This window comes from Canis aureus, chromosome 7 (genome assembly GCF_053574225.1).
Source record: "Canis aureus isolate CA01 chromosome 7, VMU_Caureus_v.1.0, whole genome shotgun sequence".
Taxonomy (NCBI): Eukaryota; Metazoa; Chordata; class Mammalia; order Carnivora; family Canidae; genus Canis; species Canis aureus.
Window position 1 is genome coordinate 56,312,141 of NC_135617.1, and position 23,802 is coordinate 56,335,942.

At 35.7% G+C, this 23,802-nt stretch overlaps 1 long non-coding RNA gene across 1 annotated transcript in view; it reads right to left on the reverse strand.

The window, feature by feature from the left end:
• The window catches only part of LOC144316871 (uncharacterized), a 207,965-nt gene that overhangs the window by 173,464 nt on the left and 10,699 nt on the right, over window positions 1–23,802 (reverse strand). Inside the window, exons 2-3 of the long non-coding RNA XR_013382706.1 lie at window positions 21,409–21,487; window positions 3,561–3,634 (exon numbers count right to left, since the gene is read on the reverse strand). This is a non-coding gene — a long non-coding RNA (uncharacterized LOC144316871). The remainder of the gene's footprint in view (window positions 1–3,560; window positions 3,635–21,408; window positions 21,488–23,802) is intronic.

The window sequence follows — 23,802 nt, forward strand, 5'->3', positions numbered from 1 at the left end:
TCTCATCATCCCTTGTAGCCACGTGGTCAGTAAAATCTGGCTAATGACATTTAAGTGGAGCATTTTATAGAACTTTAATAAAGACTTTTTAGAAGAAACTGATATGAAGAGAGCAAAATTTTATGCTCCCCATACCTAGCCCTAAGTCCTTTCTGTTGACTTAAATGCAGCCATGACTCCGGAGCTCCAAACACTTCCTTAAACCCTGAGGTGATATTTAAGATGAAAGCTATTGAGTAGGGTAATAGATCCAGAAGAGGGAAGTAACTTGAGTGAATATCTGATCATCACAAGGCCACCAGACCAGTCCTAATTTGTCTACATCCTAATCTGAACTCTTTTACACAAGGAAGAATTTTTTTTTAAGATTTATTTATCTATTTGAGAGAAAGACAGAGACAGAGACAGAGAGCAGAGGGAGGGTCAAAGGGAGAGAGAGAGAGAATCTCAAGTAGACTCCCTGCTGAGCATGAAGCCCAACACAGTACTTGATCTCAGGATCCTGAGATTGTGACCTGAGTCAAAACCAAGAGTCAGATGCTAAACCAACTGAACTGTCCAGGTGCCCAACATGGATTTATGTATAGGATTTATTAATGCTATTTGGAGTTTTCTGGTATATGTGACCAAACCTAATCCAAAGTCATTCAACTTTATAAAGTAGTATTTATGTCCATGGATGCCAGAAAATTATTTAGGTGATTCCTGGAGGTCACTTACAATATGAAATTGTCATCATTTTTTGGTCAAGATCCTCAAATATGTAATTTCTCATTTTCTTTGGATTCTAAATTCACTGGTGTTCAAATATGCAGATAAACGAAGACTGTCATTTGTCAGGAAATACTTATGATGCTTCCAAGGCTAAAAACTCACCTGCTCCAGAAATCTTCCCTGAAGATGCTACAAACTCCGAAAAATGTCATTCTTTTTACTATCTTTAAATCTGGAACATTATTTCCAAAAGTCTCCAATTACAAAAAATATGTATAAAGATGAAATATAAAATAAAACAGAAGAGTATTTAGATATCTTCCAGTTCTCGTTTTTCTTCCCTTGTTTCTATATGACCACCTTGAATGCCCTTTTACAGGAATACTCACTTAGAACTATGGCCCTAACTGGGGTGGCTGGTTGTAAAACTAAATATGCCATAGTCTGACCCCACAAAAAGCATATGATAAATAATTGGGTGTAGAATTGGGGAAGGGGAAGTCCTGGGCACCTGCCTCACAAAGGTGGTGATTGATTTGTGGTAGGAAGGACAGGCTTTTGAGAATAGAAAAAGAATTCTTGTGAATGAAAAGAAAAATTAGTGGATTTTGGGTCATGATCTGAGTATAAATGTATTGTGATCCTCATATGTGGAACAAAGAAGGAACCATAAGAAATATCCAGAGCTGGGGGATCCCTGGGTGGCTCAGTGGTTTGGCACCGCCTTTGGACCCAGTGCATGGTCCTAGAGTCCCAGGATCGAGTCCCACATCGGGCTCCCTGCATGGAGTCCACTTCTCCCTCTGCCTGTGTCTCTGCCTCTAGCTCTTTCTGTGTCTCTCATGAATGAATAAATAAAATCTTAAAAAAAAAAGAAATATCCAGAGCTAAAGGTAGATGTGAGAAATAATGAAACTGTAAGAAAAGAGACCTCAATTCCAAAAGGAGGAGGCTAAGGATGAAAAATAATGTTTGAGCTGAGCATCTTCAACACAATCCACCGAGACAGAATTGTCTCAAAAAAGAAATAGAAAAGAAGCCCATAAAATATTCTTAGAGGTAGTTAATTAGTTTTCCACTGCCGTATTAATAAATTGCCATAAACTTAGCAACTTGAATCAATACTCATTTATTATGTCACCATCCCATGGATATTAGAAATCCAACATGGGTCTCACTAAGCTGAAGTCAAAGTTAGCAGAATTGTATTCTTAACTGGAGGCACTGGGGAAGAATCTATATCCAAATGCATTCAGAGTTTGGTCAGGATGCTTTTCCTGTGGCTAAGGACTGAGGGACACATGACCTTGCTGTCTGTGGGAGGCCACCCTTATTTCCTAGAGACTTGCCCCAGTCCTTGCATATGCGCCCCTAAATCTTTGAACCAATGGCACTTCAGACTTTCCTATGCTAGTAATCTCTCCAATTTCCCTTTTATCACTTTTCTTGCCTCTTTTGTTTCATTCCTCTGATCACAGAGAAAATTTTCTGCTTTTAGGGATTCATATGACTAGAGTAGGCCCAACCTGATAATCTAGATCCATAACCATAATTAAATGTATGAAGTGACTTTTTCCATGTAATACATCATGTTCACAGGTTTAGAAACTAGGGTATGAACAAACATCTTTGGGAAACCATTCTTCTTAACACTGGTAAAAGCCTGTGGATTTTCCTGTAAATAAAGAGGGGATAAATGAAGAATTCAGAAAATCTCCGTTATTTTTCTGGTACATCCTGACTACATCCACTGTGTAATGGAATTCAAGGGAGTGAATGGCTATTTATTCTGTCGCTTACTCTCTGTTCTCTTGAATTGTGATCATGATCCATCTTGGGGTTAGTATAAAGAAAATGACTTCATATAAAGGTTCTCAAGTTAAAGGGGGTTTATCCCTGATAGCTAGCTAGAAACCCTAGCTCCACCCAAAATGATACAGGTTTAGGGAAATCATATGATAATCCAAAAGAGACTGATTCTCAAGGATTAGAGTTTGCTATATAACAGCCTAATATATCAGCCTATTAAAGTAGAAATGCTTTGACTCTTAAGTGCCCAAGTCGCCCATTAACTCTTTCAGCAAGTATCTGTTGACATCTTAGAACCTTTTTTCATTAGTTACCATTTGTGAAATAAAGCCAAGTTTATACCTCTAGCTTCCTTTTTCATAGGAAACATCTAAGAAGTGAGTCAAGAGTTTAAGATAAAGGGAAAGAATTTGAACTCTCAGTCAAACAAATTCAGTGTTGAATTCTAGCTAAGCCACTTCCTAGCTGTGTTATTTTGTATAGGCCTTATTGGCCTCTTCTCTCATGATAATAGAATGCAAGCTATATCAAAGCAAAGAATTTTATTTGTTTGTCCATTGCTATATCCTTAGCATCTCAAATATATTTTGCGCATAGTAGATACACAAAATAAACTGTTTGAATAAATTTAAAACTACTTAGAAAAGTTTTCTGAGATACATAAATAAGTATTATCATAAATAGATACATGGGAAGTACTTTTATAACTGTAATTATTAGCATTATTTTATTCAATATTTGCATAGAAAAATGAAGAAAGACAAGTAATGAACAGAGAATATATAATTCTTTTTCTTATTTAATGAATTTTCATGGAAACTTAAGGGCAATTTATTATTTTGGTAGTGGCATCTCAAGCAATAATTACCCTAGAGAAGTTAATAACTATCCTCTAGATAGTTGCTAGTTGCTACTATGGATAAGAAGGAACACAGATTGGATAGAGAACCTCTGTTAAATCCAACCGCCATCATAAGGTTGGTGGGTAAGCCACTTAACTATTCAACTAAAAAGAGGGGATGATAATTTCTGCCTACCTTCGGTGATAAACCACTGTGGGGAAATTCATGAGACATAGACACTAATTATTCCAGTAGCAAGATGACAAGTCCTAAACAAAAAGAATGTTCTATTAGTGAGGAGAAACTATGAATCAAAGAAAATGCATTTATATATATTTGCATGTAACAAGCCCTTAACTATTTATTGGCAGACTAACAAATAGACAAATTAATACTTTTAATTTTCCCAAAAGATCAATATCTATAATTTTTTATACTTTGTTGTGCTATGCTATTATGTGGGCATGTAGTTATATATCTTGACTAAGGAATTTAGAATACAGAGAGGGCAACATGCAATATGTGTCTAATCAGAAATTCCAAAGATATAATATGTTGATTATGATAATATACCTCAAGAGTTGAGAAGGGGGAAATTGGAACAATAGGATCATTCTAGAACTCTAGAATTGGAGACTGCAAATTAAGAAGTCATCAAGAGTCATATTTAGAGAAGGAATTAGCAGAATAGTAGGGGGGCTTTAAGCTTTTCTCCTCTCATAAACAGACTTAGATCAACACCAAATCATTTTGAACAACTAGGAAATCAATCTGAGGGTTAAGAAAACAATCTGCACAATTGGTAGGAGAGAACCTAGCAGATTTGAGATTTGGAGCTATGAATTGGGGGAGAGAAAAGCCATGGTGCTATGAAGGGGAGGGAACCCTTTTTGTGGAGCAAAGTTAGGGAGGGAGAAGAGAGGAAGCAGCATGTAGCATTCACACAACAGTGTGAAGTCTCAGTGAAGATCCCCTGGGTTGCCCTGGGAGAGATCAATCCCCTTCCTGGAGTACATTTGGAAAAGGGTATTTTGCCTCTCCAAGGACAAAAAGCTAGGTGGGAGCCATTGAGTATCCTTTGAACAGCAGGAGACAGAGATACACATAAAGGGCAGATAACCTGGTCATCGCTTTTCAGCACTGAGTGCCACAACAAACTCCAACCACCTTTTGACTGCTTTTCTGGGACAGAATGGTGCCAAGCATAATGCAAGTCTTTCCTCTGGGGGAGGGGAGTGTGTTGTGCCTTGCTGGGTCCTTTAAGATTTGTAGTTTTGAATCTCAGCAACCAGCAAGAGATAAAACACAAGAGGACTGTGGCATTGGATGTAGCTGATTGCCTGGCACAGACAGGCTATGGGGTAGGGAACTGATGAAAGCCTGGGACATAACAGAGGAGATTGTTTGCTTTTCTGTGAGGGCCTCCTGAATAGTGATGGCCAAGAGTTCTCCCTCCCTTGGGATGCCATCTTCCACCCCCACCCCATACCCACCAACATAGTGGGACTTCAGAGGGAAACACAGCAACTCCAGTGCAGTCTGGAGTGGCTTACACCAAACACTGCCCCCCTGTGCCCCACAGGGGGCACCTTTACAAGGGAAGGTCTGACTATGTAGGCTAGTGAAGTGAGCCTCTCCCTCAGGTGAACAACACAAGCCCCCACCATATACCAAGTTTATTGATTATAAAGAGCTCCAAAGCATCAGCTTCAGTTCTGATAGAAATAGGACTAAGCTTGCTTGCTTGCATTCCTTCTTTCTTTCTTTTTTCTTTCATTCATTCTTTCTTCTTTTAAATTGTTTTTTACATTTTTGAGTGTTTTATATTTATTTTATTTTATTCTTTTTTTCCTTTGGTAACAGGCTTATAATTTTTTGTTCATTTGTTGGTTTGTTAGTATATTCCCTTGTCTCATTTTTTGGATCAAGCTCCTTTTTTTTTTTCTTTAAGACTTCTCTTAACAAACAAATCAAAGCACATTCAGTCAAAAGTCCAAACATTCCCCACTGTAAGCAAGGAGGAACTCTGTAGAGAACTAACCTGTGGGAAAGAGCAGTCAAAACACAATAGCAGGGTATACACAACATACCAAAAACAGTTCCTGAGGCACTAGACCCTAGACAACATGTGACCCCTTCTTAAAATAGTATTAAGGAAAGATAACAAGCTTTCATAATACACAAATGACAAACTTAGACATAATGACAAAACAGAGGAATTCTCCCCCAAAAGAAAGATCAAGAAGAAATCACAGATGGGAATTTGCTCAAAACAGATATAAGCAATATATCTAAAAAAAATTTAGAACAGCAGTCAAAACAATGGACTTGAAAGAAGCATAGAAGACACCAGAGAAACCATGGCTACAGAGATAAAAGACCTAAAAATTAGTCAGGCCAAAATAAAAAATGCTATAACTAAGATGCAAAACTGACTGGATGTAATCACCATAAGGATGAACGAATCAGAAGATTGAATAGGTGATGTAGAAGATAAAATTATGGAAAATAATAAAGATGAGAAGAGGGAAAGAAAAATATGAGAAAATCAATATAGACTTAGGGGAAATTTCACAAAGCCCATTGATATCTGTATCATAGGAGTCCCAAAAAACAAATAATGGGAAAAGGGAGCAGAAGGCTTATTTCAACAAATTATAGCTGAGAACTTCCCTAAACTGAGGAAGGAACAGGCATCCAAGTCCAAGAGGCACAGAGAACTCTTTTCATAATCAATGAAAACAGGTCAACACCAAGATATATCTTAGCAAAACTTGCAAAAACAAAGATAAAGAGAGAATTCTGAACACTTCTAAGGATAAAGGTCTGTAACCTACAAGGGTAGACAGATAGGCAGCCCTATAAGCAGCTACTCTTTCTGGAAGGTCAGAAAAAAAGTGGCATGATATACTCAATGTGCTAAATGGGAAAAACATGCAGCCAAGAATACTTTATCCAACAAGACTTCATTCAGAATAAAAAGAGAATAAAGAATTTCCAAGACAAGCAAAAACTAAAAGACCTCATGAACACTAAACCAGCTCTGCAAGAAATACTAAAGGGGAGTCTTTGAGTGGGCAAGAGATCAAAAGCAACAAAGACTGAGAAATGAACAGAGGCAATCTACAGGAACAGCAAGTTTATATGTAATACAATGGCACTAAATTCATGCCTATCAACAATTATTGTGAATGTAATGGACTCAATATTCCAATCAAAAGACATAGGCTACAAGAATCAATTAAAAAAATAGACCCATTAATATATTGCTTACAAGAGACTTATTTTAGACCCAAAGACACCTCCAGATTAAAAAATGAGGGGGTGGAGAACCACTTATGATGCTAATGGATATAAAAACAAAACTGCAATAGCGATACTTATATCAGACAAACTAGATTTTAAACAGACTACAGTTAGAAATGCTATATTATAATAAAGGGGTCTATCCCACAAGAAGATCTAGCAATTGTAAATACTTATGCCCTCAACTTGGGAGCACCTGACTATATAAATCAATTAATAACAAACTTAAAGAAACTCATTGATAATAATTCAATAAGGGGACCTACACACTCCACTCACAGCAATGGACAGATCTAAGCAGAAGATCAAGAAGGAAACGGGGCTTTGAATGACACACCGGACCACATGGACTTAATAGATATATTCAGAACATTTCATCCTAAAGCATTTCATCCTGGGATCCCTGGGTGGCGCAGCGGTTTGGCGCCTGCCTTTGGCCCAGGGCGCGATCCTGGAGACCCAGGATCGAATCCCACATCGGGCTCCCGGTGCATGGAGCCTGCTTCTCCCTCTGCCTGTGTCTCTGCCTCTCTCTCTCTCTCTGTGACTATCATAAATAAAAAAAAAAAAAAAAAAAAAAAAAAAAAACTAAAGCATTTCATCCTAAGCACATTCCTCTTGAGTGCTTATGGAACATTTTCTAGATCACATACTGGATCACAAATCAGGCCCCGACCGGTACAAAAAAAAAAAAAAAAATAAGATCACACCATGCATATTTTCAGACCACAACACTATAAAATTTGAAGTCAAACACAAGAAAAAAATTGGAAATCCACAAAAATACGGAAGTTAAAGAACATCCTACTAAAGAATGAATGAGTTAGCTAGGAAATTAAAGAAGAAATTTAAAAATACATAGAAGCAAATGAAAATGAAAACACAATAGTCCAAAATTTTGGGACATAGCAAATGTGGTGACAAGAGGGAAATATGTAACAATACCAACATTTCTCAAGAAACTAGAAAAATCTCAAATACACAACCTAACCTTACACCTCAAGGACCTGGAAAACGAACAGCAAATAAAGCCTAAACCCAGTAGAAGAAGGAAATCAATTAAGATTAGAGCACAAAAATAAATGATATAGAAAATTTTTTTAAAAAAACAGTAGAATAGATCAGTGAAACTAAAGAGCTGGTTCTATGAAAGAAATAACAAAATTGACAAACCTATAGCCAGACTTATCAACAAGAAAAAAGAAAGGACCCAAGTAAATAAAATCATGAATGAAAGAAGAGAGATCATAACCAAAACCTCAGAAATACAGTTATAAGAGAATATTATGAGCAATTATATGCCAACAAATTGGGCAATCTGAAACAATTAGATAAATTCCTAGAAACATAAAAACTACCCAAGCTGAAACAGGAAGAAATAGAAAATCTGAATAGACCTACAATCAGCAAAGAAATTGAATCAGTAATCAAATATCTTCCAACAAGATCATCCAGAGCTGGATGACTTCCCAGGGGAATTCTATCAAGCATTTAAAGAAAAATTAATATCTATTCTTCAGAAACTGTTCCATAAAATAGAAATGAAAGGAAAACTTCCAAACTCATGCTATAGCATTACCTTGATTCCAAAAGCAGATAAAGACCCCATTAAAAAGGAGAATTACAGACCAATATCCCTGATGAAAATGGATGCAAATTTCTCAAGATACTATCTAATTGAATCCAACAGTACCTTAAAAGGATTATTCACCATGATCAAGCAGGATTTATCCCTGCAGGGGTGATTCAACATCCTCAAATCAATCAACATGATACACTACTTTAACAAAAGAAAGGATAAGAACCATACGATCCTCTCAAGAAACACAGAAAAAGCATCTGACAAAATACAGCATCCCTTTTTTTTATAAAAACCCTTAAGAAAGTAGGGATAGAAGGAACATACCTCACCATCATAAAGGCCATATATGAAAGACTCACAGCTAATACCATCCACAATGGGGAAAAAAGTGAGCTTTCCCCCTAAGGTCAGGAACATGACAGGATGTCCACTCTCACACCTGTTGTTAAACATAGTACTTACTGGAAGTCCTAGCCTCAGCAATCAGACAACAAAAAGAAATAAAAGGCATCCAAATCAGCAAGAAAGAAGTCAAACTTTCATTGAAGACAACATGATATTCTAAGTAGAAAACCTGAAAGACTCCACCAAAAATTTGCTAGAACTAATACATGCATTCAGCAAAGTCGTAGGATATAAAATCAAGGTACAGAAAACTGTTGCATTTCTATATACCATTAATGAAGCAGCAGGAAGAGAAATTAAGGAATCGATCCCATTTACAATTGCACCAAATATCATAAGATACCTAGGAATTAACCTAGCCAAAGAGGTAAAAATAGGAATGCTAAAAACTGTAGAACACTTATGAAAGAAACTGAAGAAGGCACTAAGAAATGGAAAACATTTCATGCTCTTGAATTGGAAGTACAAATATTGTTAAAACCTATACTACCCAAAGCAATCTACACAGTCAATGCATTCCCTATCAAAATGACACTAGAACTTTTCACAGAACTAGAAGAAACTATCCTAAAATTTGTATGAAACCACAAAAGCCCTCAAATAGCCAAAGTAATGTTGAAAAAGCAAAGCAAAGTGGGAGGAGGCATCACAATTCTGGACTTCAAGCTGTATCACAAAGCTGTAATCATCAAGACAGTATAGCACTGGCACAAGAACAGATGCATAGATCAATGGAACAGAAAACAAAACACAGAAATGGACCCACAACTGTGTGGTCAATGAACCTTGACAAAGCAGGAAAACATATTCAATGGGAAAAAGATATTCTCTTCAACCAATGGTGTTGGGAAAACTGGACAGCAGCATACAGAAGAATGAAACTGGACTACTTTCTTATACCATACACAAAAATAAATCCAAAATAGATGAAAGACCTAAATATAAAGACAGGAAACAAAAAAATCCTAGAGGGGAAAGCAGCAGCTCTTTGTCCTGGGCCACAGCAAATTCTTACTAGACACATCTCAGGAGGCAAGGGAAACAAATGCAAAAATGAACTGCTGGGACCTTATTGAGACAAAACCTCCTGGATAGCAAAAGAAACAATCAACAAAACTGAAAGGCAGCCTAGGGAATGGGAGAAGATATTTGCAAATGATGTATCTGATAAAAGGTTAGTATCCAAAATCTACAAAGAACTTAACATCCAAAAACAAACAATCCAGTTAAGAAATGGTCAGAATACATGAATAGATACTTTTATAAAGAAAACATCCAGATGGCTAACAGACACATGAAAAGATCCTCAATATTACTCATCATCATGGAATAATATAAACCAAAACCAGGATGAAATGCCACCTCATACCTGCCGGAATGGCTAAAATTAATAACTCAGGAAAAAAACAGATGTTGGCAAAGATGCTGAGAAAATGGAACCCTTTCACACTGTTGATGGGAATGCAACCTGGTAGAGCCTCTCTGGAAAGCAATATGGAAATTCCTCAAAAAGTTAAAAATAGAACCATCCTATGACCCAGCAATTGCACTACTCAGTATTTATCCAAAGGATACAAATATGCTGATTCAAAGGGGCATATGCACCTCAATGTTCGTAGCAGAATTATCAACAACAGTCAAATTATGGAAAGAGCCCAAACGTCCATGGACTGATGAATGGATAAAGAAGATGTGGTATGCACACATGCACACACGCACACCTGTACACACACATTAGAATATTACTTAGCAACCAAACAGAATGAAATCTTGCCATTTGCAACAACATGGATGGAACTAGAGTGTATTATGCTAAGTGAAATAAGTCAGAGAAAGATATCATATGACTTCACTCATATATGGAATTTAAGGAACGAAACATGAACATAGGGAAAAGGAGGGAAAAAATAAAATAAGATAAAAACAGGGAGGCAACCCGTAAGAGACTCTTGACTATAGAGAACAAACTGAGGATTGCTGGAGGGAAGGTAGGTGGGGGAATGGGATAAATGGGTGAGGGGCCTTAAGGAGGCCACATGATATAATTAGCACTGGGTGTTATATGTAACTAAAGCATCACTAAATTCTACTCTTGAAACCAATGCTACTTGAATTAATTTTTTTAAAGTTATATTTAGAAACCCAAGAGGATACTGGTGTAGCACAAGAACCATTCAATATAGAAAAGTCAACCAGGGACCATAGTGAAATGAAGCACAAGAACTGTGAGAAAGACCATATACTCTTTGGTCAGAAGAAAATGAACTCTTAGTAGGTACACACTGTGACTACTTATGGAGTATTCCCTGTGGTATTCAGACGGCAACAGGCCAAATAAATCTGTAGAACCCAGATCCTTCCAGAAATGAACACTTGTTATCCTACCTTTCTCTCCTTAGAGCACAGCTATTCACACAAGCTATGACACTAAGGTGCTTGGCCTCAGAGAACTCAAGTGATTATTATTTGCCAGGGTACACTTGGGGTACATCCTTATTCTGGCCCCCACTTTCATCTTATTTTTCTCTCCTTTACATGAATGTAAGCTTCATGAGTGCCATTTTTTTTTTCTTTTCATGGACTATCTTTTCAGGGATATTGATATGGTTAACAGCCCTGTAAAATGAAGATTATTTCTTTCTCTGGAGCAAGGAGCAGCCACACTTATTGCCTACTGGCAAATACTTGGGATTTCCAAACCCTGTCCTATAACATAATCCACTGTATGTGTAGGTATCATCAGAACCTCTTTTATACTGTGGAACTGAGGATCCAGAAATTGATGCAAAAATGCTGGTTCTCTGGTGTCTGCTAGTGCTGTGACTAGGAAACTATCCTTGGACTTTGACCTGGAATCTCATATCTTCTGTCAGAAGCCATGAAACTGTAATAAGCTAACTTGTTAGCCAACAAGCTCTACAAAATCCCAGACCCTTCACAGTTTTTATATTTATTTTATATACTTTGCAACATAATACCATATTTAGCATCCACTATGCTCTCAATACATATTTGCTGAATAAAACAAATGTACACAATCCTTTTTTTTCCCTGAAGTTGTGCAAGATAATTGTGCAAACTTCTAGATCCTATACTTAAGGTTCTCTCCAAGAACAAAGTGTCTTGGAATAACAGTCAACATTTTATTGCATGCTCATCGTACACAATGCATCACTTTAAGTGCTTTACAAGTATTGATTGATTTGTTCTTTACCGCAACAGTACAAAATAGGTAATACCATTATTGCTATTTTACAAACAAGGAAGTTGAGTGGTTAAGTGATCTGCTCAAAGCTCACAATTACTGACAGAAGCAACTAACATTTGAACCTGGGCAGTATATGCTCTCAAGTACTATGCTATGACATCTCCAATTGGCAGTATTAAAATAATTTTTAAAACATTAATTAGTATTAGTATTTCTGGAATAAGCTAGGACTTAAGTGACTTAATTTTACATTGTTTCAGTGTAAATATGCTTTTCCTGTGCCTCAGCTCACAGTCAATCAAAATTGTCATACAGATCAAGCCAGAACCTGTAAGATATCACAGCTGCTCCAAACACCACTGGTACCTGTTGGTTCATAATTGACTTTTGAGATAGTTGTTAACCATTTGCCCAGCACCAACACTGTAAGGAATCCCAATATATCTATTAAGTATCTTGACCTTCACATCCTGCAGTACTTAGACTGCTGATTTTTGACAAAAATTAATCACCAGGAGATCCCATTGTCCTCTCTAAATTATTCAAGTATACTGCACCTTCAGCCTCATGGGTATAAAATGAGAAAGAGCCCCCATTGGAGACAAATGAGATTACAAACATGAATAATAGAAAGTGAAAAGAGAAATTTTGGAAATACTGGTTTTGGGGTCCAAAACTAAACTTACAACACTAACCTCAAGAAGCACTTACTGTTCTTCTAGTTTATTCTCTGTTTCTTGACTCAGCCTTTCTCTATTATACTCTTCTTTAATTATTTTTGCACTTCCTCTAACCCTTTACAGAAAATGTTTGCAGGTCCCTGCTTTAGTCCGTCCCAGATTATGTATGTTATCACAGTATAATTTTAATAGTGCTCCTTTTCACTCTTAAATATAGCCCAAAATGGGTAATAAATTGCCCTAATCCTAACTCAGCAGAATCTATTTATTCTATGCACATTGTTTTCTTAAGGCTTCTGGTTGTCATATGGAGGGCCAAACATCCTAATATGCCTGTGATTGAAGTTGCTCTTGGATGAGGGACTTTCAGGACTAAAACTTGGACAGTCTCAGGCCAGCAGGGACAGCTCATCTCCCTGCTGCAGTGGGCATCAGTGTTGGAGTAATGCTGACTTCCCTTAGGCACTGAGTATTAGGTTGTTTTTTTTATAAATATTTCCCTTATAACTCCAAGTGTTAAAAATAATGCTACTATCACCCCAGTAGCCGCAGTGTTTTATATCTCCCCACTTATATTCAGGTATAAAATACCTTGGTCATCTCAGACAACATCTAAGCTGATATAACCAACATCAATAAAATTAAGTTAAATATAATTACTCTGGGTCCTAAGAAAACTTAGTAACACATTTCCCTCATAAATATTTTAGGGAATTGAAATACATGGTTTGCTCTAAGTATTTCTATCTCTTATTTATCTACCAAAATGGAAAGCTATTATCATCCATACATAACATCTTTCCATTATATTTTAATAAATGCCATTTTTTCAATGTGCAAATTGAGTGAGATTGGTTCATATAAATGATGCAGCAGTAAGACCTTTAGGTGATAAGTGTAATTAATAAGAGAACACTATGGAAGATGTTGATATATTATCATTTCTTTAATTTTGTTATTGACACAAAAACAACTCAAAGTTTAATACTTCAAATTTTCATGAGCTCAAGTGAGTATAGTTCGCAATTCAACAATTTCTCTATTATTTTGTTAACTGGGGTCCCAGGGGCCTCATTGAAGTCAGTGTGATTTTCTAGCTGCTTTATTGGAATAGAAAAATCTAACTGATCAGCCTGAATTTTATAAACATATCCACGGAATATATGAAACTATTCACAGTGGATAAGCAAGTGAAATATGAATAAATAAAAGATGTTTTGTGTATATTCATTTCATTACCTTTTATTGTCAATATTATTCAGGAAGTGCTTCATTTTTAATAAACATGAGTACTGTTTTCAAAAGCTGTTTCAACACAACACCATGAACTAATATTTGAATGGATATCAATACCTAAAACTCTGGTTTTAAATTTGCAAGAGAAAGAACTCTTGGCTAAAATTCAAAAACAAGACAACCTCTTTAATGAGGGCTTCATGATTTATAGTTCTAAACAGTTGCTTTCCTCCTTGGTAGCTCATTATTGGCTGCCAGAAGCTGCTTTTTTTCTGGACCCTGTCCTCGTGGTCACTGCTGTTACTAAAAGCAAGAGACACATTAGATGAGTTCTAGACAAAGCTGTCCTGGTGGGCTGACCAGGAGCCATTCTGGCTGGGAGTGTATTTGTTCATGGTCCTGGCCTAGATTTCACAGGAAACATTGACAGCAGAGGAGAGGAAGGCAGGGGAGGAGTGAGAATGCCTGACAAAAAAAGGATGTTGAGGGCAAAGACAAGATCCAACTCCAAGGTATCAGGCTTCTTAGGATGCCATGGGCAAGGTTCAATGTTTGAGTAAGGTCTAAGTCTGACATTCAAAGTGAGCAAATGAGGATAACAGAAACAGAGGCTGTAGTAAAAATGCAAGGCTATGCTGAGGGTTTTAGCAGGCATGAGGAGTCACGAGGGGAAAGGGTCAGACAGATGACTGATCTGACCCCTGCCTACTAGCAGCCTTTTCATGTCACTGTCCTCTCACTTTATGGTCCTTCATGCCCTCCCATTGGCCTCCTGTCCTTTGCTGGGACACACCAATCTTGTTCCTATTTCATGATTTATTGTTCTTGTCCCTCACTTCCCTGAAGTAGAGCTTATGCTGTTTTTTAGGTTTTTGGTTGTTTTGTTTTTGTTTTTGTATAGCTGGGCTCTTTCTCACCCTTCAGTTCTCATCTTCTTTATTATATTTTAGAATGGAGTATTTTAATTGCCAGCATTTATCACAATTGTTTTACTTGTTTCTTGTTTTGTTTTCTGAATATATTTTGTATATATTTTTGAAGATTTTAGTTATTTATTTGAGAAAGAGAGAGAGAGAGAGAGAACAAGCAGGGGAGAGCAACAGAGGGAGATGGAGAAGAGGGCTCCTTGCCAAGCAGGGAGCCCGATGCGGGGCTCAGTCCCTGGACCTTGGGAATCATGACCTGAGTTGAAGGCAGATGCTTAACTAACTAAGCCACCCAGACACCTCTATGCTTTTTTATTTTATTTGTGCTTGCTGTGTCTACTTCTTGTCCATTTCCTCCCAGAAATAAGATCTATAAAAGCATCAACTGTTTCTGCCTTACTCACTATGATTGTTTCTTGAGTGCCAGGAGCAATACTTGATAATAAGTTTTTATTATAAATACTTCAGACCTTGTTAGAGTTTGCAAAGTCATTTATTACAACAAATTGAGCATAGTTACTAGTCCCAGAATTGCAATTATTTTGTCTGATTCCTATTTTCTCTGATTTTGTATTTGAGCTTGATAAGAGTGTATTTTAGGTTCTAGAAAAATACCAGTGTCTGGGCCTCAATCCTCCAGAGATACTGAATTAGTTGAGAACCATTGAAGCAGACAGAGGCCCTCAGCAGAGTGAGGCTGAGTGTTCAGGAGCTGATGATAGGAGCAGGGTGCTGGAAGAAATTCTTGGTAGATAAAATAATCCTAAACACTTTTTTGGACAAAGATAAATTATTAGGTAATAAGTTAAACTTAGCCATAATTAAGGATTTCTTTTCATGCCATCTTGATATCAAAAGAAGGACCAAAAGGAAAGCAAGGACAAGAAAAATCTCAGATCTCCAGGGTTCTCTTTATTTGGAAGTAATGGAAAGTACACTGTGATACTGTGCAGTTTGAATGCTTTATAAAGACAATCCTGCATTACTCTTAATGTGTGATCTTAATTTATTATTTTTTCTTTTAATTCCAGTTTAGTTAGCATATAGTGTTATATTAGTTTTAAGTTATAATACAATGATTCAACAGTTCTAGACAGTGCTCATCAAGATAAGTATACTCTTAATCTCCTTTACCTATTTCACCCATCCCCAATCCACTTCCCCTCTGGTAACCATCTGTGTGTTCTCTGTATTTAAGAGTCTGTTTTTTAGATTGTCTTTTTTTCTTTGTCCCCTTGTTTTGTTTCTTAAATTCCACATATGAATGAATCATTGATATAATCCCATTATTTTTATTGCTATTAGTATTATTATCTCATTTTCTTTCCTCTTTACAAACAATTCTTTCATTTTTATGGAAAAAAAATTGTGGTTGAAAGTTCAAAAAGTATTACATATTCACAAATATGAAATAAATAGTAATACATACATCCATATACCTTCAAGCAAGAGATAGATTTGGGTTACCTCAAACTTTTTGACATATCATGCAGGGTCTACTTTGATCTGACCTCTCTTTACCTTATCATTCACCATACTTTCCTGTCTATTCTACAAACATCCCTCCAAACCCTATCCTTTGTAACCCAGGTCTTTGCTCAGAGCCTGCTTCATGGGCATGTGATATATTTTGTACAGGTCCCCATGCTCACAAGGGTTCCCTAGTAGTTATATCTATTATCAAAAAGAACAAGAGATAATGAGTGTTCATGAGGAAATGGTGGAACGCAAACTGGTGCAGCTACTGTGGAAACCAGTATGGAGCTTAGTCAAATAATTAAAAATAGAACTAACATATGATCCAGCAATCCCACTTCTGGGTGTATATCCAAAGGAAACAAAATAATTTTATCTATCAATTATACTTTAATAAAGCTGTCACCATCTTGAAATTTTTATTAATATAGCAAGGGACAACATATTTTCATTTTGGGTCCTGAATATTATGTAACTAGTCCTATCTGGGTTTCTGGAATACTTCTGAACTTCTTTTTAATATACTTTGTTATTTCTTTCTTTCCTATCCTTCCATTTTCTGTGAGTTACTCTCTCAGAGCCCTGTCATTATTATGGTTGTCTCCTGCTTTAAGATTCAGAACATGTATTATCTCCTAAAGGAGGTCTTCCCATACTGTTAAAATATAATTTGGAGGCCACTGTCCTCCTCTAATAACATATGAGTTTAATCTTCACAGACCTTTTCCTAAAATATTACAAACCCTCATTACTTACCTGTCTTCTTCCTCTAAGACTATATTTTCTTGATGGGCATTGATCTAGAATGTATGCATATTTACATTCTCATCATATGGAGAATTACCTGACATAAAGGAGAAAATCAATAAACACTGATTGAACGCTATTGAATTAAATTGAATTCCCTTGGGAAGCCGTGGACTTAGAAGGTTAATGTGATTGCTTAACCTATTATATTTCTGATTCCTGCCAATTGATTTTGCTATATGATTGCAACAGAAAATTCTTAGATAACCAGAAGACTGACTCATTGCAAAGTTAATTAAAAGCAATAAGAAAATTTTTTTGCTAGAACATGTAACAGATGACAAAAAGAAAAAAAGCACTCCACAGAGAAATATGAGTATATTACTGACTGGAAATTTAGCCAATGTTGAGAAAAATATAAGTCCTTTTCTTTCAGTGTGTGTGGGGCAAAAGAATGTAAACTCCAGGCAAAGATCTCCCAGAGAGCTGGGAGAAAAATGAGAGTAAATCATGAATATGATAGAACCAGTCATTAAAATATTAGAGCATTGGCAATTTGGCAAGAATTCAAGGTATGGCATGCTTCATCAATTTTGAAGATTTGTCCCTTGAAATTACATTTAGAAATTCTCTCAAAAAAAAAAAAAGAAAGAAAAAAAAAAGAAATTCTTGAAATCACAAAGCCCTGAGAAGTTAGGGTAAGACACACTAAAGGGAAACTGAACAAACAGTTGGGATTTTCCCTTACATATATTTTTTTCATAAATACTAGGGACAAAATATGAGGGTAAACTTACAAAAAAAGACTAATTATATCTACCATGTACCATGACCACTTTTTATTTTGAAGACAAGGCATATAGATTTATACTATATAGCTTAGTGCAATGGAAGAATGAAAAAGGTCCTAAGACTGGAGCAATAAGCTCTAGACCTGGTTTTCTAGCAACTACTTCTGTGCTATTTAGAAAATACCGTAAACTCTCTATGTTCTGACTTCCTTATTTGAAGGGGAAAAAATGATGGCTCATATGAACTATCAAGTTCTGTACAATGCAATAAGGGAGTTTTCAAAAAGGGTCATTTCTTGAATTGGTACAGAAGCAATGAGGCCAAGAAATATACCGTGATTTCTTATTTTATAGCTAACCCTATGATATACTGATAAAATCTACTTTTACCTACAATCATTGGATAAGAACTGATTGTAAGTCCTCAGCTAAATAATCAGTCTCCTATCCTTTCCTTAGGTTGCATGAGAACTCTATCAGCTTTATTTCTTTTAATGGTTAATTTACATTAATTTCAGTGCTTCCATGGTGTGTTTCTGGGCCCATCTGCATGGGAAACTTCTGATTCACTGTTAAAATACAGACCTCTAGAACTCAATTCACACTTACTGTGTAAATCTCTGAGTGTAGATCCAGGAATCACTATATTTTAGCTAAGTTCTGTAGATTTCTTTCCATGCTAAAATTTTGGTTCTGCATGTACATGGATTATTTTTTGTCACAAGGAATCATTGTTTTTGAAGTCTTATCACCTTGAGAAAGCTTCAGTGGATACATGTTTAGGAAGAAGATAATAATTTACTCTAGAACAAAATGTAGAAGATTATAGTCTCATGTCTCAAAAGTCGTAACAAGAGCGTTCCTTAAAAATTTGAACCTTTTAAGTTTGGTTGGAAAAAGATTTTTTTCATGGCCATAAATCGCACTGAAAAACTCACTCATGATAGTGATGGTCAATAATAAAAACTGATTTGAAGTTTGTTGCTATGTCAGGGTCCTGGCTGGGAGTGAGGATTCATGGCTTCTGGCCCCAGCTTTCTCACTTAACCCTCCTGGATCCCAGATTCAAGTTTCCTGCCCCGTAAAAGCTCAGTTTAACTAAAATATTTTTGTTTTTACTCTTTATTTTCCTCATTCCGTTTCTCCCTGAAAAATCATTTGAGAAACATTAGATGAGTTAGAGGAAGGTAAGCATCCGTGAAGATACAAATAAACACATTAATAAAGTGCTCTTGATTACAGAAGCAAAATGAGTAAATTTACATGAAGAAGTCTGAAAGGCACCTCTTTAATGAAATGATCAAAGCAAACATCAGCAATAATGGGACAAACTGAAATATGAGGCCGAGAAAGGCAAGGAAGGAAGCACAGCATCAACCCTCTAACAGGCCTGCCAAAGATGTATATTTTCAACCTAATTATGAGGAAACATCAGACAAACAAAATCCAGGGGCATTCTACAAAATTATGGGCCTGCAATTTTCAAAAGTATCAAGATTGATAAGAGCACAGAAAGGCTAAAGTGTTGCATCAGACTGAAAAACACTAAATGCAAGTGTGATCTTAGGCTTGAGCCTTTTCCATAAAAGATATGGTTGAGACTACATGAAACTTCAGTGGATCTGAAAAGTAGGTGGTAGTAATGTATTATATATTAAAAAAAAAAAAAAGCAGCTGACACTGGTGAAACAAAATCAAATCTCTGAATAAATATTAAAGTCTGATTCATTATACTTTTCTGGCTTTGCATGTTTCTTAAAAACAATTATTCCATTAATATCATTTATTTTAGCATTACTTAATCCTGATTTATATCAATGCTACCATGTCTTGGCACAGTGTCTGGAGTACCGGTTGGGTATAAATATTTTTTGCATTAGTAAATGTAAAAAGATGTTAAAAGGGATTCTGCCTGAGTTAGAATAATAACTAAAGACAATCAATGCCAGGTAATCGCCTATCCTAAAGACCACCCATGCAGGACTTATTAAAGGTGGCCTAAAGTCATTTCATGGTAATGTAGTCAATATATCCAAGGTAGTCAGTGTTGGAAATGTGAAGGCCTTGAAGAAACATTTAGAGAGAAGAAAATTCCTGCCAAAGGTTGTTCTGAGTGTTGAGGATCCACTTCCTTAATGTGGTTCACGTAGGGAGCTTCAGTGAAAAGGATAAGCTTTAAACTGAATTTTCTTCAGTAAAATTTTATTTATATGGGGTTAGATTGTTAATCAATTTAAATGGCACAGTATTTAAATAATAATGGTGGGAAAACCTATGATTCCCACTTGAGATAGCCAGGGACAATGAAGACAGATCCTTTCATTTTTGAAAAATAGTGATATAAAGTAGATAATTGAGTGAGAATCTTTCATCTCACTCAATTAACCTAGAAACAATGAACTGGTTATAGTAACTAATCAGTTAAAGCACCTGATATTTGGATGGCATTGTTGCATCAGGCATCTGATGCTGAGCACAGAGAAATAATGTTAACATGTCAATTTCTGATTTTAGAAGAACCTGCTGTTTGGCTAGGTCGGTTTGGCTAATTTGTACATACTTACATGATTTATTGAATATCTCTCTACTATGTTTGTAGCTTTTTACTTCATGAAGTATTACCTATAAAGACAGAGATATAAGCAGAACGATGGTAACTTTGGAATCTTAAAGTTGTTGTAGGGATGCAAATTAAAACCTCATCTTACTGAAATAGAATTCAGAGACAATGTTCTTTACCTAAAAGCAAAGTCTTCCTGAGATTCACCTTGCTGAGAAAATGTGTGCGTGAATAATTTTAACCTTTATGAGAAAAAGAAACCGGAGGACCATGTCTGTGTGTAAACCTAAGAAAGACTGTTATTCACATGCATGAAAATAAAAATAAAGAGACTATCAATCATAACTCAAAACTTACATTAGCAGTAATAATTATAATTAACTTTTAGCAAATACAATTAATGTTCTTGGTTCACAGGAAATTTTAGGCTTTTGTCTAGGCATTTTTTTTAAAGATTTTATTTATTTATTCATGAGAGACACATGAGAGAAGCAGACATACGCAGAGGGAGATGCAGGCTCCCTGTGGGGAGCCAGATGTGGGACTCCATCCCCGGACCCCGGGATCACAACCTGAGCCAAAGGCAGACACTCAACAACTGAGCCACCCAGGTGCTCTGTTTGGTCATTTTTAATGAAAATGTCGTTTTGAAAATTTTTTAAAAGATTTATTTATTTATTTGAGAAAGAAAGAGAGAGAGAGGGAGAGAGAGATCAGGGGGAGGAGCAGGAAGAGGGGGTAGAGGGAGAGGGAGAGAAATTTTCAAGCAGACTCCCTGCTGAGCACAGAGCTTGATCTGGTTCTCAATCTGGACCCTGAGATCATGACCTAAGCTGAAATCAAGACTTAGATGCTTGAACGACTGAGCCACCTCAGTGCCCCATCTTTTTAAAAATTTTTGACACCACCTTTAGGTTCCCATTGTGACCCCCGATTTGTAAGTAATCTATGAAGTACTCGGTCAACTTGATTTTTCCTACTGAGTTTGCTATAGTTGTGTTTTTCAAAATGTTTTTGATATTAAAAATTGCAGAGTCTGTGCTTCAATTGTGAGAATTTCTCTTAAGCAGTCATCAAGATATAGCAAATCATTTTCATCCGATATTAATAGTTCCTCAATACTTACAACAAACGCCGATTTTGAAATTGTAGGAGAATAAAAATAATTTTTCCTCTACACTTTTAGGCTCTTACTTGAGATGTCCCTATAATAAAAGACAGATTAACATGAGAAAAACAAACAGAAATTCAATACTATATGTACCTCATATATATAAGCAAAAAAGCAAAACCAAACAATTTGGACTAAATCGAACTAAAAAGCTGCATAGCAAGGAAAACCAACAACAAAATGAAAAGTCATTTTACTGAATGAAAAAAAAAATTGTAAATCATATATCTGATAAAGGGTTAATGTTCAAAATATATAAAGAACATATATAACTCAATAGCAAATAAAATGCAAGAAGGAAGGAAAGAAAAGAAAAGAAAAGAAAAGAAAAGAAAAGAAAAGAAAAGAAAAGAAGAAAAGAAAAGAAAAGAAGAATCCAATTACAAAATGGGTAGAGGATCTGTATAGACATTTTCCAAAGAAGACGTACAGATGACCAACAGACATATAAAAAAGTTCATTATCACTAATCAGAGAAATGTAAATCAAAACCACAGCAAGGTATCACCTGACATTTGATGGGATTGTAAATTTGTGCAGCCACTGTAGAAACCAGAATGAGATTCCTCAAAAACTTAAAACTAGAACTAGGATATGATCCAGCAATTCCACTTCTGGGTATTTTTGCAAAGGAGATTAAAATTATTTTAAAAGGATAAATATGCCCCTATGTTCATTGCAGCATCACTTACAATAACCAAGATATGGAAAAAAACAAAGTGTGCATTGATGGATAAATGATAAAGAAGATATGATATATATATATATATCTACATTAGAATACTACTCAGCCATAAAAAATAATGAAATCTTGGCATTCACAACAATATGGATGGATCTTTGAAAGTATTTGAAAGTATTATGCTAAGTGAAATAGAGAAATATAAATACCATATGATTTTATTTATACACGGAAGCTAAAAAACAAAACAAATGGACAGAACAAAGCTCATAGATATAGAAAATAGAATTGTGGTTGCTAGAAGAGAGGGAGGGTTAGGGAATAGGCGAAATGGGTGAGAAGGGGTCAAAGGTACAAATGAACCGAGTAACTAAAATGGCCCAAGCCACCACCCTAGATACCATCTTCAGCTAAGCCAAAAGAAAGATGTTGGGGAAAGGATGCAGTTATGGAAGGTTACTAGGAAAAGCGCAGTGAATAAAAGTATGGCTGTTATGCAGATGTAAGTCCTGCCTTCTCCAGTGATGAGAGTTTCTAGAGATTTGTTCATTCTCCTCTTCTTAGTACTGAGAGGGAGACAATCTTACAAATAGAGATTTTTCCTTATAAACGTCTTTACAAATTGATAATTTTTACTAGGCTTTCAGAGCTTTTTCTATATCTGCTATATCTTTAAAATAATCCTTATGCCAAAAAGGCATATTTTGGGGTGGCAAATTCTGCAGCACTCCAGAATTATAAAGCTAGCTTTATTTTGTTACAATTTCTTTTTACCTCAAAATAACACGCTGGGAAAATGTACTCCTATCTCTCATTTTCTTTACTTTTACTTTTAATTCCTCAACACTCAATTCCATCTTTTTCATAACTATGTCTAACATGAGGGATTCAAGATTGATATAGCCCTAAAACAAACTATCAGTCTTGATGAATAGGCATATAAAAAAGTAAATTCTTGTATCCCACGTTAGAGAGGGCTTACTTTATTTCCAGAGAACGCCATCACCAAACAAAATGCCTAACCTAAATATTTCTTCTATGAAGTTTCAAGCATGAATGTCCTAAGGTGCACTGAATAACAAATGATGCATTACATATTCCTCCAGAGGGGAAGAATTTAAATTATTTTTCAGCAAACCTACAGTGCATATTTTTATATGGAGTAATATTAATTCAGGCTGTTTCTCTTCAGCAGGTTGGAAAAAGAGATTAAATATAATTTTAACAACATACTTATAGCTGAAAACCCCTACTTTTGAAATACTGGAGATAAGAAGTGCTCTTTGCCTGTAAAATATTAATATTTTTAAATAAGATAAATAAATATTAATAGAAAATGCATTCTAATATCAGAAACCATTTGTTACAAACTTGAGTTTTCCAAAATGATGATCAAACTTATGTCAAAGCCACTTTTGAATATCAAACCTAAATTAAGGCAACACCATTTATAGTCAGGTTAATATATTCAGGATGTCATTTAACTAAAATATACGTTAAGTATATATGCTTTTTAAGGTCAATTTCTCCTATATTTGCTTGGAGGTGTATTTAAAATGTACACTCTAACTCAAGCCTTATTTTTAAAAACTATTAAATCTATCTTTTGTTCATTTATTGAAAGCTTTGCTACTCAGGTCATTTTAAAGGAAGCATGAAATATATAG